At 38.3% G+C, this 15,555-nt stretch overlaps 1 protein-coding gene across 1 annotated transcript in view; it reads left to right on the plus strand.

Moving 5' to 3' along the window:
* Positions 1-15,555, plus strand: part of CELF2 (CUGBP Elav-like family member 2) — an 812,543-nt gene that overhangs the window by 180,941 nt on the left and 616,047 nt on the right. The window contains exon 2 of the mRNA XM_055331578.1: positions 12,452-12,490. The gene's annotated coding sequence lies outside the window, so the exon portion shown is untranslated. The remainder of the gene's footprint in view (positions 1-12,451; positions 12,491-15,555) is intronic.

The following is a 15,555-nucleotide window of genomic DNA, read 5'->3' on the forward strand; positions in this document are numbered from 1 at the left end:
AGTCTCATTTTTGCACTAAAAACTGACCCCTCCTCCCTGGACCTGGTTTTGGAGCAAGTGGTATCTTTCCTTCAGAGATATTTTCATTCTAAATTGATAGAGTAGGTATAAAAATGAAACAGAAAAGGCAAAAAATGAATATTATCTTTTTTTCCAGTTGAATAATCAAGTGTGGAGGGATCAGTGGGCACAGGGGACTTCGAAGGCACCGGATGATCTTGTGGCCCAGTGGCTTTGCTTTCTGACATGTTAATTAGAGTGCACATCACCACTCGCTGAAAGAGAGGAGTGTCACTACAGCATCATAATGCATCCATGGCAACTCAATGTGAAGATGTGTTTCCGTGACCTTTGTGGCACTTTGTGTGAAGAAAGCTCCATTCCAGCTCCGCATTCTGAACTCCACTGTTCTGGAGGGTCTTGTTCTCAGCAATATAAGGAGCTATTGTTCTACTTTTTAGAAAGAAGACGGTGGTGGGAATGAGAGCTGTTATTGCAAACTCATCGTAGTTTATTATTTCCATCAAAGAAAGGGAGGAAGTCCTCAGGCAGGCTTAGCTGAAATATTACAGAGGCTAAGAGGTGAAGTTGAAAAACCTTTCATTTTAAGCTTGCAGCTGCTGTGTACACTCCAAATACTGTGAGGAAGGACTTGCCCAAGAACAACAACCATGAAATTGAGCAACGTTTATTAATCTTTGGTTATTTCTCCGTGGTTGTTCAATAGCGAGCAGCCACAAGTTAATATTTAAGGCTGTTCAAGTGAAATAGTCTTAAAAGTTGCAGCTCATCCCCAGTTCCCACCAAAGAATAAAAACACATGAAAGATGTAGGGTATTTACACACTGATGAAGAGGAAGTGATCTTTCATTTTGAAGTTTTGGTCATTCTCAAAGTCCTATGACATGAATTTCAGCTTTGAAAGCTGTGCCGTTGGATAACTGTGGCCCACAGAACTTCAATGTCTGCAGCTGAACCATGGGGACGGTGGGGGGGATAGGAAGAAATACCTTAAGTTCATTATTTCTCATGTGATTTCCCCATTGTTAGGATACAGGAAATTACATGTTAAGGTGATAAGCAAAGCCTCAATTGGCTGACCCATTCAAGAATACCTTGAAGCCCACTTTATGTTTGAAATGACTTAGCACTGATATCAGAGACACATGTCAGTGGCCCTATCTCTCTTTTCCCTCAGAGATGAATCACAGCACGTAGCAGAAATATTATTATATTTCTAACTCTGTAGTAGAGACATGTTATAGAATTAGAGCACAAATAGATTGTTCAGCATGTCATCTTTAGTTTTCTACCAGTAGTTCACCTATTAGAACAAAAGAAATCCATTGAGTTATAAGTGACATTTTGAAAGAGATACTGACTTTGAAAATTTACATTTAGTTAGCCTTCTGGAGCTTTATCTCAAAGAACTTTGAACTCTCAAAGCAAATTAGGTTAAGGATAAAAAAAAAACACTGAAGACAGATGCATATTAACATCTTTAGAGTCAAAAAATTATGAATCCATTCCAAATCGGGGTAAAAGATAGGGAGACAAAAGCAGAAGACACAGTTTTGATAGTCCTAGCAGATTGCAAGCTGACAATAAATTTTGAACAATCAAAAGTGGTAGACTTAGTGACATAATGATGGGAACCACTACAGTTCTCTCTTTTTGGAATAATGAGATGAGGCAGGAAGTGAAACCACCACTCAGTTCAAATATCCATTGTAATGCTTTTTGGTGCAACCAGTTTGGAGCTCAAGTTTTTACAATGAATATAGAAATACCCACACAATGTGATATTAAACAGGCTATGTGATGAAAGATTAATGGATAACAGGACTGTTTTAACCGGGAAAAGTTAAGCAAACATATGACCCTCATAGCAACCCTTGGGTACCTGAAGCCATGTCAAACAGAAGACACAAAATGGATTTTCTCCACTTTGGAGTTGGGCTAGAAGCTATTGCAGGTACTGTTTAGTTTTTAGCGCTGGGATGACCCATCAAGAAAAACTTTAGGGTCCTAGAAATTGTTAAAAATAGCCAGGTTAGGAAACAAACCAGAATAGAAACCCATCTACACCATCTGCCTTCATTTCTACTAAACATAAAATGAACTAAAAGGAGTGTTTATGTCCGCCGTCCCAGTAGCCGCCGCAGGTGTGTGAATCCATCTTCATAGGCATCTCTTGGGCTTGCATTCTTTGCCTCACAAAGTCAGAGACAAGTAGTTCAAAAAAAAATATTGAAATAGTTAAGACATTTTTGCAATTACTGAGGGAGATTCATATTAACTGTGCAAACGAAAATCATCATCATTCCAACAAATCAAATAGAACCAAGGAAAATAACAATACCAACAAATGAAGCCAGTGTGAAGCCACTCAGCACTGTGGTACTGGATTAATCATGTTGCTCTTTGAGAATTTAAAGCTTTTAATCATGTAGGGCTGGAAGTCTTTGGTTAAAATTCATGGGCACTTTACGGGTTTATTCTGGCCCCCAGAGCCCCTGTATTGTTCAGTAAGTACAATGAAAACCTGTTAAGAATAAAGAAGAAAAATTAATGTCAAACTGAATAAAAGAGCTGAAAAGGTCAAAACCTGTTCCTAGGGCCAAGGAATATGCCTGCCTGTGGAAAAGACCACAGCAATCAAAATTAAATACAGAGCGTATGCCCATAAATTTGTGGAACTAGCAAAATTGTCTGCAAATCGGCTTTCCAATGGCTGTGCACTACAAACGCACAATATGCACAGGAATATATTATGAATATACATAGACATATGTATAAGCAAGAAATAAATGTCTACTTTTTCTTGGAATCCAAATATCTTGAATTATCTCTTTAATTATCTGTTCTCAAGAAGATAGGAGCAGGCTCCCTCAGAAGACCCATGTCGAACCTGATGTATAAACTTACCAACAGGCATTAAAAGTCTGATATCTAATGAGCACTTGCTTTGTAGTTAAAAATGAATATAATACTGATATAACAAAGAAAATACAGTTTTATTATTTAATTTCAATTTCAGTGCATAGCAAATTAGTTTTAAAAGGAGACTGATGCTCTGTTTTCGCAAATCACTTATCAATAAATGCTAGGATTTAGGATTGCCCAGGGAGGTAAGGTTGGATATATCAACATCTTGCAGATTATTCCTAAGTGTTAAGGCACACAGACAGCTCATATGGTAGAAAAGTTTGTAAAATTCTAGGGAAAAAGAAAAGAAAAAGCTCCAGAAACATTATTTGTGCAAGTTTATCCCGCATGATTACCAGCTACTCATGGTCCAGGAATGGAGCTAAAGTCTTAAAACCTATCACGGGGCTCCACGCCTCCTTCCAGGCCAAGCTGAAGGATGAAGCCTTCATCCTTCTCCAGGGCCATGAAGGGGAGAATTTCCTTCCACTGGCATTGTCACCATCCTGGGTAGGCTTCTGAGCATCTAGCTTTCCTCTCTTTCCTGCTCATTTCCGGGGTTTCCAAATACACTCATCAACCTGGCAGTGCAAATCCATTCTTTTTATTCAGGGCTCTCAAAACTTTACCCTTTCCCTATTCTGGGAGAAAAGCCTCAGCCAGGCACCAGTGACTGAGTAGATTTGTAGACCCCCACCAGTCAAAATCAGGTCCAGGTCGAAGAGCCTGCATGGGCTCGGTGTGGCCCCAGGTGACATAGGTTGGGGGAAGGAAGTGCACTGGTCAATACCCTGCATAGCCCGGGGCAGCCCCATACTGGTTACAGCTCTGCCTCTAACCTATGTGTCACCTCCAGCATCCCACATCACATCTGCCCCTAGAGTGAAGTAGAAGAAACCAAGAAAGAGATCTCATGTGGTAACGGGAATAGCAGAGAGGGCAAGAGAAGGAGAGCCTCAAAATGACTTGTCTCAGAAGCAGGCAAGGTTCCTATCTGAGGGCACAGGTTGTGTGGCCCCAAGAAAGAGGCTGGTTCACCTCATAGCCTATTCTGAGGATGGCTTCTTGCACATGCGTGTTCTCACACACACCTCAGCCTACATTTATTAAGCCAAAGGCTCTCCAAAGTAAATCACATGGGAACCTGACGGAGTAGCACAGACTAGAAAGGAAAATGAATATGCATTCTGGGCAATCCAGAGGGTCCCTGTTTCATTTGAAAATGTTTAAAGATATCAGGTTGAATGGTACCGTGCTATTTGAATAAATGAATCAATCCATGGGCATTATGGCCATGGCAGTTAGCTATTATGGCTCAAACAGGTAACTTAAAAAGAATTATGCAACAGAATCAGGGAAAGTGTCCAGGGTCAGCTTTCTATTTTAGTGACTGCCTATGTCGGTGGATGTTGTGAAAATCGAACAAGCATATGTTTTAGGAAAAAATAATGCATTCAAAATGCATCTTCCAAGTAAATGAAAGCATGTGTATTTGTGACTTTGGGCTAGTGTTCTCAGGCATTGGCACAGTGAAATGGAGGTGTTTTTAAGCATGAGAGGCCACGGGCATAGTTGCCAAGCTAGTCACAACTAAATTGGTGTTGAAATAGTTCCTATAACCTAAAAGGCATTATTGAAGTTTTTGAATATGTTCCCTAAATTTCAAGGAGTCTTTTTATTTTTATCTGCAGGAGCAATATCATACTTATTGATGGATCTTTTCAACGCTCCACAGTGTGTGGGCTTATGCAAATTTGATTTTTCAAAGGTGCCTCTGTGAGTGCACATGCATTAGTCCCAATCCACTGGAACACTTGGGATGAGTGCATGAGGCAGAATGAGAAGGAGCTCAGATTGAAATAAAATTGAGCCTTTCAGCTCTCCAGGGGCCTATCCCATACCATTTTCCAGTCGGGATTTTGCTGGGCATCTCAGAATGATCGCTCATTTTAGCTTTCTACCCTGAAACCTAACCCCATGAGTCTCTGTTAGTCCTTTTGACTACATTAACTGCTCAACTTACATGCCCCAAAGAGGCACAGATTCTTGAAATCAGCTGAGCCAGTCCTTAAGCTTTCTCTACTGTTCAAAGGGATAAAATGGACAAGCCAGGCAAAAACACCAGCCTAGAAGGAGAGACTGAGATGTCCACAACTTAGAATGAACATCTCTATAGTTCTGTGAATCCCTTCCACCATTAACATTTTTAACAGGTTTTGGGGTTTTTTTTAAACATGTTTTTAATTGAAATATAGTTGACACCCAATTAATGTAGTTGGATAAGTCTGTGTGTTATGCTATGTTCCCCCAAAATGTGGCTACCATCTGTCACCACACAACACAATTACAATACCATCAACTATACTATTTTATAGCATTAAGACTTGATTTTATTTTATATCATAGGACTTTATTTTTTAAATTTTTTTAAAGATTTGTTTATTTATTTGAGAGAGAAAAAGTGGAGTGCAGAGCCCCACAGAGGGCTCAGTCTTGTGACCCTGAGATCACGACCTAAGCCAAAATCAAGAGTTGGGATGCTTAACCAACTGAGCCACCCAGGCACCCCTAGACTTTTATTTTAAGGGCATTTTTTGGTGGTGCTGAGGAATTTTTATTTTATTTTAACTTGAAGATTTTAAATAAGGAAATGACCATCATATTCGAGAAGATTACTGTTAGCTTTTGGCACAGAAAAGTTTAGGTTTTATTGCAGCATAGTTGACATACAATAAACTGCACATACTTAAAAACATACAATTTGGTTTTACCGTATGTAGTCATCCGTGAGATCATCACTGCAGTTAGGATAGTACCCCAGATTCTCCTCAGGTCTCTTTCAATCCTCCCCTCCCACCACTCCCTACATTGCTCAATGCCATCCTCCAGTTCGTGACCTTCATCTGTTAAGGAGGCCAAGAAAGTTGTCCCACCAGGGTGCCCCACCTTCCGGATTTGACTGGTTGCTTCCTCTTGGTTGCCATTCAGCTTATTCTCCTATCTGTTATGTTTCTTATAAAGTGGAAGGTGCAATTTAGAGGCCTGATAAGTTTGTGTTAAGTGTTTTTTGGCCAAAAAAATGGATTGAGTGTTGCACTTTGGATAAAGTGTTGCATTGTATCAGAGACACTTACTATATCTGCTTGACCCGGTTATTTCTATTTTGCTTTCTCTGAAATAAACTTTTATTTATTGTCATTGTATGATTCTTCACTTTTAATGGTTTCTTTTTTCCTTAAAAGTTATATATAAAAAATCTAGAGATTTGAACAAGAATATTACTTGGGCTATAGTTCACGGAGTTTTGACATTGTCTCTATTACACAATGTTTGTATATCCACCCTATTCACTCCTCACTGTGAAGAGAGGCAGCTTAATGGCGGTTTTTAGTGGCAGTAGACGTGGGTTTGAACTGTGGCCCTCTCACCGAAAGCAGCGTGGTCTCAGACAATATACTTTTCTTCTTCTCTTGGTTTACTTCTTCCCTCACCTGCAAAATTGAAGATTAAAACATCAGCCCAAATTCCATGCAAGGTTGGTTATAGAAATCAACAGAGATAACATATGGGTTGTTTTGAGAAGAGTAAAATCTTAATCAAATAGAAGGGTTTTTTTGTTGCTTTTTTAAAAAAGATTTTATTTATTTATTCATGAAAGATACAGAGAGAGAGAGAGAGAGAGAGAGAGAGAGAGAGGCAGAGACACAGGCAGAGGGAGAAGCAGGCTCCCCTTGGGGAGCCTGATGCGGGACTCGATCCCAGGACACTGGGATCACTCCCTGAGCCCAAGTCAGAAGCTCAACCACTGAGCCACCCAGGCATCCAATCAAATAGAAGTTTTTATTATGTTGATGTTCCTGAGAAATCAGGAGGAGTCCTAAGAATTGTATTGCGCAAGTGAAGAAATGAAGACCCAGAGAGAACGAGTGAGCTCACACAGCTAGGGAACAGATCATCTTGTTGGCTCCCACCAGGCTACAGTGTGGAAAGCTAAATAACATGATTTTATTTCCAAACTATTCACGACAGATTTTTTTTTTCTGAAGGGGTTGTGCAAATCTTGATCCTAATCTCGAAATTAGCATTGCCTTGCTAGGAGCCAGGGCCCAAACACATGGAAAGATAACAGGTCTATCATCTACTATCACTCCCAAAATGCAATCGGCAGGCCACTCAGATTGGAGTAGGTATTTCCTCAACACAGCCCATGCTTAACTGCCGTTACTAATACCCCCCTTTTATGACAAGTTCATTTATCCTCACAAGATACAATTTCATTTCCCTCTGAACCTTAGGCACTTGAACTTTTCTTAGAGATCTTACACATTTTTCATATCATTGCTACTTAAGATTTCATTCTCTTGCAGGCAAGGGCTGAGTCTCATACATGCTTTAAACATAGCACATACTTGGCATACAATTGTTGAACTAAATTAAGTAGATTTTCAGTTTGAGTTTCCAATGAGAGTAATAATACCCTAACTGATAGGCCAGCCCAGCTGTGACCATTAGACAAAACAGGTCACTTTCCAAATAACAGAATTCTGATTAAAATTTGACAAAAAATAAAACAGGTTGTTTATGGTTTAGCTCTTACACTTTTAATAACTGTGAATGCCAAATTTAAATTTGGGGAATTAAATTGAAACTGTCTTTATAATTAGTCATTATTCTAAGGGCTGGATGAGCTAAATACTTAACCTTTAATTGTCTCCATTTATTAACAATATAAAATCTTTTAATATAGTCCAAAAAAAAAAAAGGCAGACCAATTCAAGCCAGCTGCTCATGGTTTTATTTGACAGCTGTAAGGTAATGATGACCGCTAGCAATGTGTAGTCTAGGGAAGGAAATCTGCCAAGAGTATTCCCTGGGGACATTAGAGTATACATTTACATGATGTTAATAAGATGCTTTCAGAGGGTCACATCCTTTACATTCTCAAAATTATATGGAAGCCAAGTAAGTACCATTTATATAATGGCCAAATGAATCTTATGGCTTGTGAACAGGACCATTGGATATAACCTTTCCTACTAGGTCATAGAATGTGAGGCCACTGCAAGGTCCTGGCCTTCAGCGCATGAATTCTGTGGTGACATTTTTGAAGCTTAGAAGCAGTTCTGAGATTTTCGGGCTAGTGTTTTTCTAATCATCAATATCAGAATGACTTGGGAAGCTCTTGAGAATGCATATCCTTGGGGCCCCAATACAACATACTGAATCAGTGTCTCTGGAATGGGGCTTAGAAATCAGCATTTTTACAAAAGTTCCACTACCTTGTGATTGTCACACACAATAAAATGGGAGAACCTTCCTTAGGGTGTCTGAGTTCCACTTTCAACAACACGTGGTGGTGCTACTCCGTGGTTTGCTCTCCACCACATTCTTTCCTTGGAAGTAGCTTTGTGTTTAGTGCTTTCAGTGATTCAAATATGGCTGACTCAGGCTTTGGGGGAATCCTAACTGCTATCTGCTAAACAATGAAACAAGTTGCCATAGGGTCAATTTGATTGAATTGTTCAGTTGGCCAGAATAAGCCACTAATCAATGAGAGTGGCCTGATTATTTGGGGCCACGTGAACAATAGAATCAGATGAAGTCCAGGTAATGCAATTACCAGGAATTGACTTTCTGACCATGGATCTGAGTGACTTCAGAAAGACAGTAACTTTATAAGATGACCTGGTAAGTTTCTGGCTTTAGTATACATGTATCCCTCTGTCTGAGCAGACCACTGATAAAGGTCTGTAGCAAAACTCTACTTTGGCCTACTCTGACAATTCGATGCAACTAGTTACCACCAATCTTTATCATCCTTCTGCCTTTGTTACCTATAATTTTATTATTTCATAAGAGAGATTCATACCCCAAACATTTAGCAAAAATATTTCCAAACTGTGGATTTTTAGGTTATTTTTAAAGGTCAATAAATTATATCTGATACCTTAAGAAGTTAAATGAATACTTAGAATTGCTTTACCTATTACCATATTAAAACATCCCTATTGTGGGGCTATCATCAGATTTGTCAGACACTAAACACTTACTTGGCAACTACTAAAGAAGTTCAGTGAACTGATTTCTGAGGAATCATGTGCTTTTTTTCAAGCTCCTCTTCCCTGCATGGAAGATGTTGGTCATCTTTCCATATGACAGTAGTACCTGTGCTGTGTAGACATGCAATGGTTGCAAAGAGTGTAGAAACTGGATGTAAATGGATCTCTGTGGACACAGGGGACCAAGCTTTGATGGGATTATACCCTCCTTGTGGTCAATCAGTTTAAAGTTATTTACCCAAGCACACAGTAGTCCCAGAACTGGGGTAGATGGTGAAAGGGAGAGAGAAATCTCAGTTCTTGTTCGCAGAGGAAGTTACAGTTGATTATTATGATAATGTGGGTAGCTAAGATATTAGCCATTTCATCATCTAACCTATACAAAAGTTGTTCATTCTACTACAATTAAGTCAAAACAAGAGAAATACACATGTAAGTGGGACAGAATTTCTAAGACTCCAGCAAATAGTGAATGAAACAAACTAAAACCAATGTTCTAGCACATGACCATGGGAATTATGATTTTGATCCTTGAACAACAAAGTGACTTTTTTGTGAAAAATAGGTAATAGTCTTTGAGTAATAAGACTAAGGACAGAATGGCAACCTTTCCCAAAGCTGAATGCTTTCAGTCCTTCAGTGGACCCTATGTGTATGTATGCCTGTATGTGTTTATAGTAACATGCTCTACAGGGAGTTTTTTACCTCTTTTTTTTAAAAAAATGAGATATCATAATAACAGAAGAGTTTATAAAATGTATATGTAAGGCTTAAAGAATAATTATATGTTAGTATCCATTTAACCATCATCATACCCTAGGATGCTAGCTCCTAGAAACCCCATGTCATGCTCACTATCGAACCCTGATAAACATTAATGATTATTAATGGTGATTTTTTTGTGATATATACACACATACATATATACTACAGTCTTCAGGGGTCCCCAAAACTACCCTCACTTCTAATGCCAGCCCTAAGCTAGCAGGTCCCCAAAACCAATCTCAGGTTCCATAATTTGCTGGAAGGATACACAGAACTCACTAAAACTGCTATACTCACGATTATGGTTTATTACAGTGAAAGACAGAATAACAGCCAAGGAAAGCAGCACAAGGGGCAGGAAGACTCCCAGAGCACAGCATTTGGTTGTCTCCTCCCTGGGAAGTTGTATGAATAGTGCTTCTTCTCCTAGAGAAGACATGTGACAATATGTACACAGTATAGCCAACCATACAAGCCCATCCAAGCCTCAGTGTCCAGTTTTTTTTGGGGGGACTTTGTCACATAAACATGGGATTATCTGCTGGGCTGACCTTTGCCTCCAGCTCTTCCAGAACTTGAGGTGATAGAGCATGATCCAAGGCCCCCCTTGATGCCATAAATCATGTAAATCACATTGGCCCTGAGATAAACAATGGCACTCTTATCAGGCAGGATATTCCAAAGGCTTATGAATTACTTCCCAAGAGCAAAGCAAAGGGCAAAGGCCAGACCTCTCTTGGAGCTAGGTCAATCCTTTTCTACACATATATGAATATACATATTATATATATGTACGTATATATATCTTATATAATTGTCATGAAAAATATAGTGTTTCTGTCTTTGAACATCATACAAATGCTTCATATAAATCATTATATGTATACTTATTTTTTTTGTTTTGTTTTGTTTTTTTTTTAGATTTATTTATTTATGATAGTCACAGAGAGAGAGAGAGAGAGGCAGAGACACAGGCAGAGGGAGAAGCAGGCTCCATGCACTGGGAGCCCGATATGGGATTCGATCCCGGGTCTCCAGGATCGCGCCCTGGGCCAAAGGCAGGCGCCAAACCGCTGCGCCACCCAGGGATCCCCTATATGTATACTTATATATTGTGTTTTGCTTCTTTATTTTCTATTTATTCCATACTGTTTTAATGTTCTAGATATTTTTATCAAATAGAGAGTGTTGAAGTCTTGTTATAAGATAAAAAGTAGATTTGATAAATAACTATAGTACAGCAATGAAGCCAACCTAGAACTTCATGCACAAATAGTTAAGGACTCCTTTTAAGGACCATGAGTATGCCCTTCATGGTTGACGATGAGTGACCTAGATGATGCCAGAATGAAATACAGTCATATTTATTTTAATAAAAGCTATCACTCACCTCTCTATAGGGATTAACCTTAATTTTTAAGGTCAACAAAGATGAGCTCAATCATAGCATAAGCCAGGGGTCAATACATTTTTTCTTAAAAGACCAGGTAGTAAATATTTTAAAATTTGTAGGCCAGGGGCACCTGTCTTCAGCTTAGGTCATGATCCCAGGGTCCTGGGATCCCTCATAGGGCTCCCAGCTCAGCAGGAAATCTGCTTCTCCTTCTCCCCCTGCTGGTGCGCTCTCGCTCTCTCTCTCTCTCTCTCTCTCTCTCTCTCTCTGTCAAATAAATAAATAAAATCTTTGGAAAAAATAAAAATAAAATTTGTAGTCCATATCCTCTCTGTTCCAACTATTCATCTCTGCTGTTGTAGAATGAAGGCAGCCATCGACAGCATATAAACAAATGTGTGTGGCCATGTTCCAATAAAACTTTATTAATGGAAACTGAAATTTGAATTTTGTGCAATTTTCACATGCCATGAGATATTATTTTGATTTTTTCAACCATTTAATAAGGTAAAAAACATTTATAGCTCATTAATCCTATTGAAACAGGTAGCAGGCTGGATTTGGCCCACGTTTACCCGTATTCTAGGTCTAGGCTAAAGGATTCGTGGTTTCTAGCATTAGGTTCACATTTTCCATTTATAATAGAATACTCCTCATTTCTCACTAATTCATCAATCTTATACCACTGACAATCACAAAAGCGAAATATAACTCATCTAAAACATTTTAGAACCCCCTTTGTATTGCTTGGCCAAAAAAAATAACAATGTTACACATAGTAAATAGGTTTTTTTTTAAAGCGTTGGACCAGAACAACTAGTTGATGTTCTAGATTTTCTAGCATAAGAAAATAGACCAAGCTGATTCCTACAGTCATCTCTGATATTAAGTCCTTAGAATTTCAGTGGCAGAAGAAGGGTATTAATTTCTTCCTACCCCCCAATTCAATTGACATGGATCAAGTTAAAGGTAAACATCAGACATCAAAATCCCCAAAGCAACATAGACAAACTCTAGTAAACATTTTATCAACAGAGGTGTGGCAGAAATCAGAAATCAGTTAATGCAGCACTATCATTTTACCCTGAGAATGAAGGGGTCCCCCCAGTGAATGCAATGAGCAATGAGTGATAGCAAATAGCACAAAAGTCATCTCATTGGCTTACTTGTTATACATCGCTTTTATGGCAACACTTTTAACAAAAAAAAAAAGTGAGCAATTTTTTTAGAAATATGTTAGCCTAGAATATCTTTCTCAAATTCAAGAACTGAACTTAATCATTTCTTTTTTTTTTTTTATCTTTAGGTCTACAGAACTAAAGAAAGAAGTGATCCAGCCAAGCAGGTAAGAGCTCTTCTCTTCTGTAGGCTTAAGATGAACTACCTGAAGACACCTACTAAAGGTAGTGGTGGTACTTTAATCACATGGATTTAATTATTTGAGTTTTGCTTTATGCTTTCTGATATGTGAATGGTTCTGTTGTATCTCTTTGGATTTTTCTCTTCTGGGTTTTGTTTACTGTTGAATCTGATCCTGTGTCTCTTTGGATCCCATTTATATCAAAGTCTACCTGTTGTTGGATATTGGCATTCCTGTATGACTAATTGATTTCACATTCCTATACTACTCTTGGTTTATTTGATTGCAAGTTGTTTTGTTTTCCTAAAACATTGGCTTCTTTAAAAAAATATTTTGAATAAGGTTATTGGAAGGATGTTCAGAAAATTAGGCCTATGGGTTTAGTTTTTAGGTTGCAAATTGTCAACTATATACCAACCCCATCACTCTTGAATTGACAAAATGGCACACTATGCCCAATGCTGTCAGCGTCACAATCACCTGTTTATACCACTCAGCAAGTCCATGTGGAAAGGCGTCATACATACTTTCTCTTTTCTGTGTTTTTAAGTATCAAAATAATAATACCAAATTTGAAAGAATAATTAATTTTCCTTAAATAACTTAACACAGCAGTGCTTTCCTGACTGTGGTATTTCTGTATCGAGACCTGGTAAAGATTTTTGGACTGACCATTTCTCACAACAGCCCAGAAGATACACAGAAACTAATCAACAATTTCAAGTCATGCTCGCAGAAAAGCTATTCAGAATCCTTTTCCTTTTTCTCTTATAGGTTTTTAAATATCATTTCAATTGAATATTGAGGACTGCAAACTCAGGAACATTGTACTGATAAATGATTTCCATTAATAGCAATTTTATTCATTAGAGCTTTTTAATTTGTTTTGGTTTTGTTGATTTTATGCTCGTGTTTTTTATTTTTTCAATACATTCCATTTTTCTGTTTCTTTTCAATGTTTTAATCCAATTACCAGCTCTGTAAACAAGCATTTGCCACATCTACAGTAGATGCACTGAACTGTGAATGGAAGTGATTTCTGATTACAGACAGGCTAATTTTCAAGGGACAAGAGGAACAAAATGCAGTGAACTGAATAAAAGAATAATGGAAAATACCTTGTTAGGTGACATATGGCACAGATTTAGAGCACAGATGGAAAAGGAAAAGTTACTTAATCTTAAAATACATATGCATTGCATGGATTGTAGTTGTGATCTGGATCATATATGATTTCTTGGTTTTGAGAGGAAAGATATTTTACACATTTTATTGCTCAGCAGTGTTCATTAATATTAGGATTAGCCTCTCTAATTGAGAGGGTGACAAAAAACAATTTAGAGCCTGTCAAACCCTAGAGTTTTGTTAAGAGAGTCAAAGGCAAAGGCCATTAGGCAAGAGTGTCTCCCGAGTCCCTGAATTTTCAGTTTCTTATCCGTCTCCCTCTTTCTTGATCCCCTTTCTCCACCTCTCTTTAAAATTTCTACTGTCATGGCCTCCTATTCTACAAAAAAAGAATAAAAAACTTGCAAAATTCCTGCACCTAGAGGAATGATTAATAACATCTTGGGGACTTATCTGTGTTACAATTTTCACATATTACCTGGAATTCATGCCTTGGGATGAAGGGAGGAAGCATTGATAATAGAGAATTGGGATCATTTTAATATGAGCCAACAGATGGGTGGACATTCTAGGGAGTAATAGGACTGTCATAGATCCCCTCACTTCATGGAGGTCTCAATACAAAGTGGGTTGCTCCTCTGTTAATGTGAGGGTTGACCATGATTATTTATTGGATTTAGAGTCAAAACAAAGTGAGTTTGGAATGGCTACAGCTGTTTCTTACCATTCTTATCAGGAATATGAATGATGGGGGGGGAGGGATGGAGAGCTCTTTCTATTGACAGAGGGTTCAATAAAATAAAAATCACAAATCATGAGTGCCTTGTCAAATTAGGCCACCTCCCATCACAGGAATAGAATGTCCTGATTTGAAGCTCCTAAATCAGAGACACAAGGCGCATAGGCTTTGGAGTCTTCAAGAAAACTAGCAGGCACCTAATATTCATAGCACTGGAAGCTACTTCACTAAACTCTTAACCACTGGGAATTAAGATTCTTACCTAATGATGAATTCTCTTTGGTCACAGCAAAGCCAACAAAGACAGAAGGCTAAACACAAATGACCACCAGAGACCAAAATATCAATTTCTTAGTAGAAAAGAAGAACTTGAAGGGATTTTTAGAACAAGTTAAATGTAGTAGTGGAAAGGAGGTAAACTCTTAATTTGCTTGGTGAAGAGCATGAACTTGATGAACCTTGGAGAATGGGGTGTCTGGAGATAGATGGATCCTGTACTCCTCTTCTCAGAGGCCAAAAGAAACTAGATTAAACACCTGTCTTCTGGTGGTTTTATGTGGTACGGTCTGATTCTACTTAGTAATGCAGCTTTCCATTCTTTAGGCAAACATTAAATCATAAAACGTTGCACAGTATTTAAAAGACATTTAGCTGCCAAACGATGAATAAAATGGGTGATTTAGACACTGGAATCCAAAGCTTGATGTCACTTTTATCATCTCATTTCATTATATACCATAAAATACAGAGTTGTAACTTATAATGACAATGACAATCACACACAATATATTCTGTATATTCACTGCTAACTCTAGCAGAATGTATTTTAGACAGATTGGATAGTCCATATACAACTATCACATAGGGCTCTTGACTTTGGTTTCAGTGGTTTTATATGCTGCCTCAAGGATCAAGACCTAAAAAAACTAGTTGATGTTCATTTGAATCTTTACTTGATCTGAGGTTGATTTTATAGCCCAGGATGCCTACTGATGAAACCAGAAGGCTGTTCCAAATATGGCTAGGAAATATCCTAATAGACCACAGACATTTGCACAAGTGAGCCTTCAGTAAACAGAAGCTGACATGCAGAAGGTGAATGAATGGTCTAGGTTGGTTTTCTATGTTGATCAAACTCATTGAATAATTGCTTAGCTGTCCTCTTCCTTACTGAAGAGAGGGAGGA

The sequence above is a fragment of the Nyctereutes procyonoides genome, unplaced genomic scaffold (assembly GCF_905146905.1).
Source record: "Nyctereutes procyonoides isolate TBG_1078 unplaced genomic scaffold, NYPRO_anot_genome, whole genome shotgun sequence".
Classification (NCBI taxonomy): Eukaryota; Metazoa; Chordata; class Mammalia; order Carnivora; family Canidae; genus Nyctereutes; species Nyctereutes procyonoides.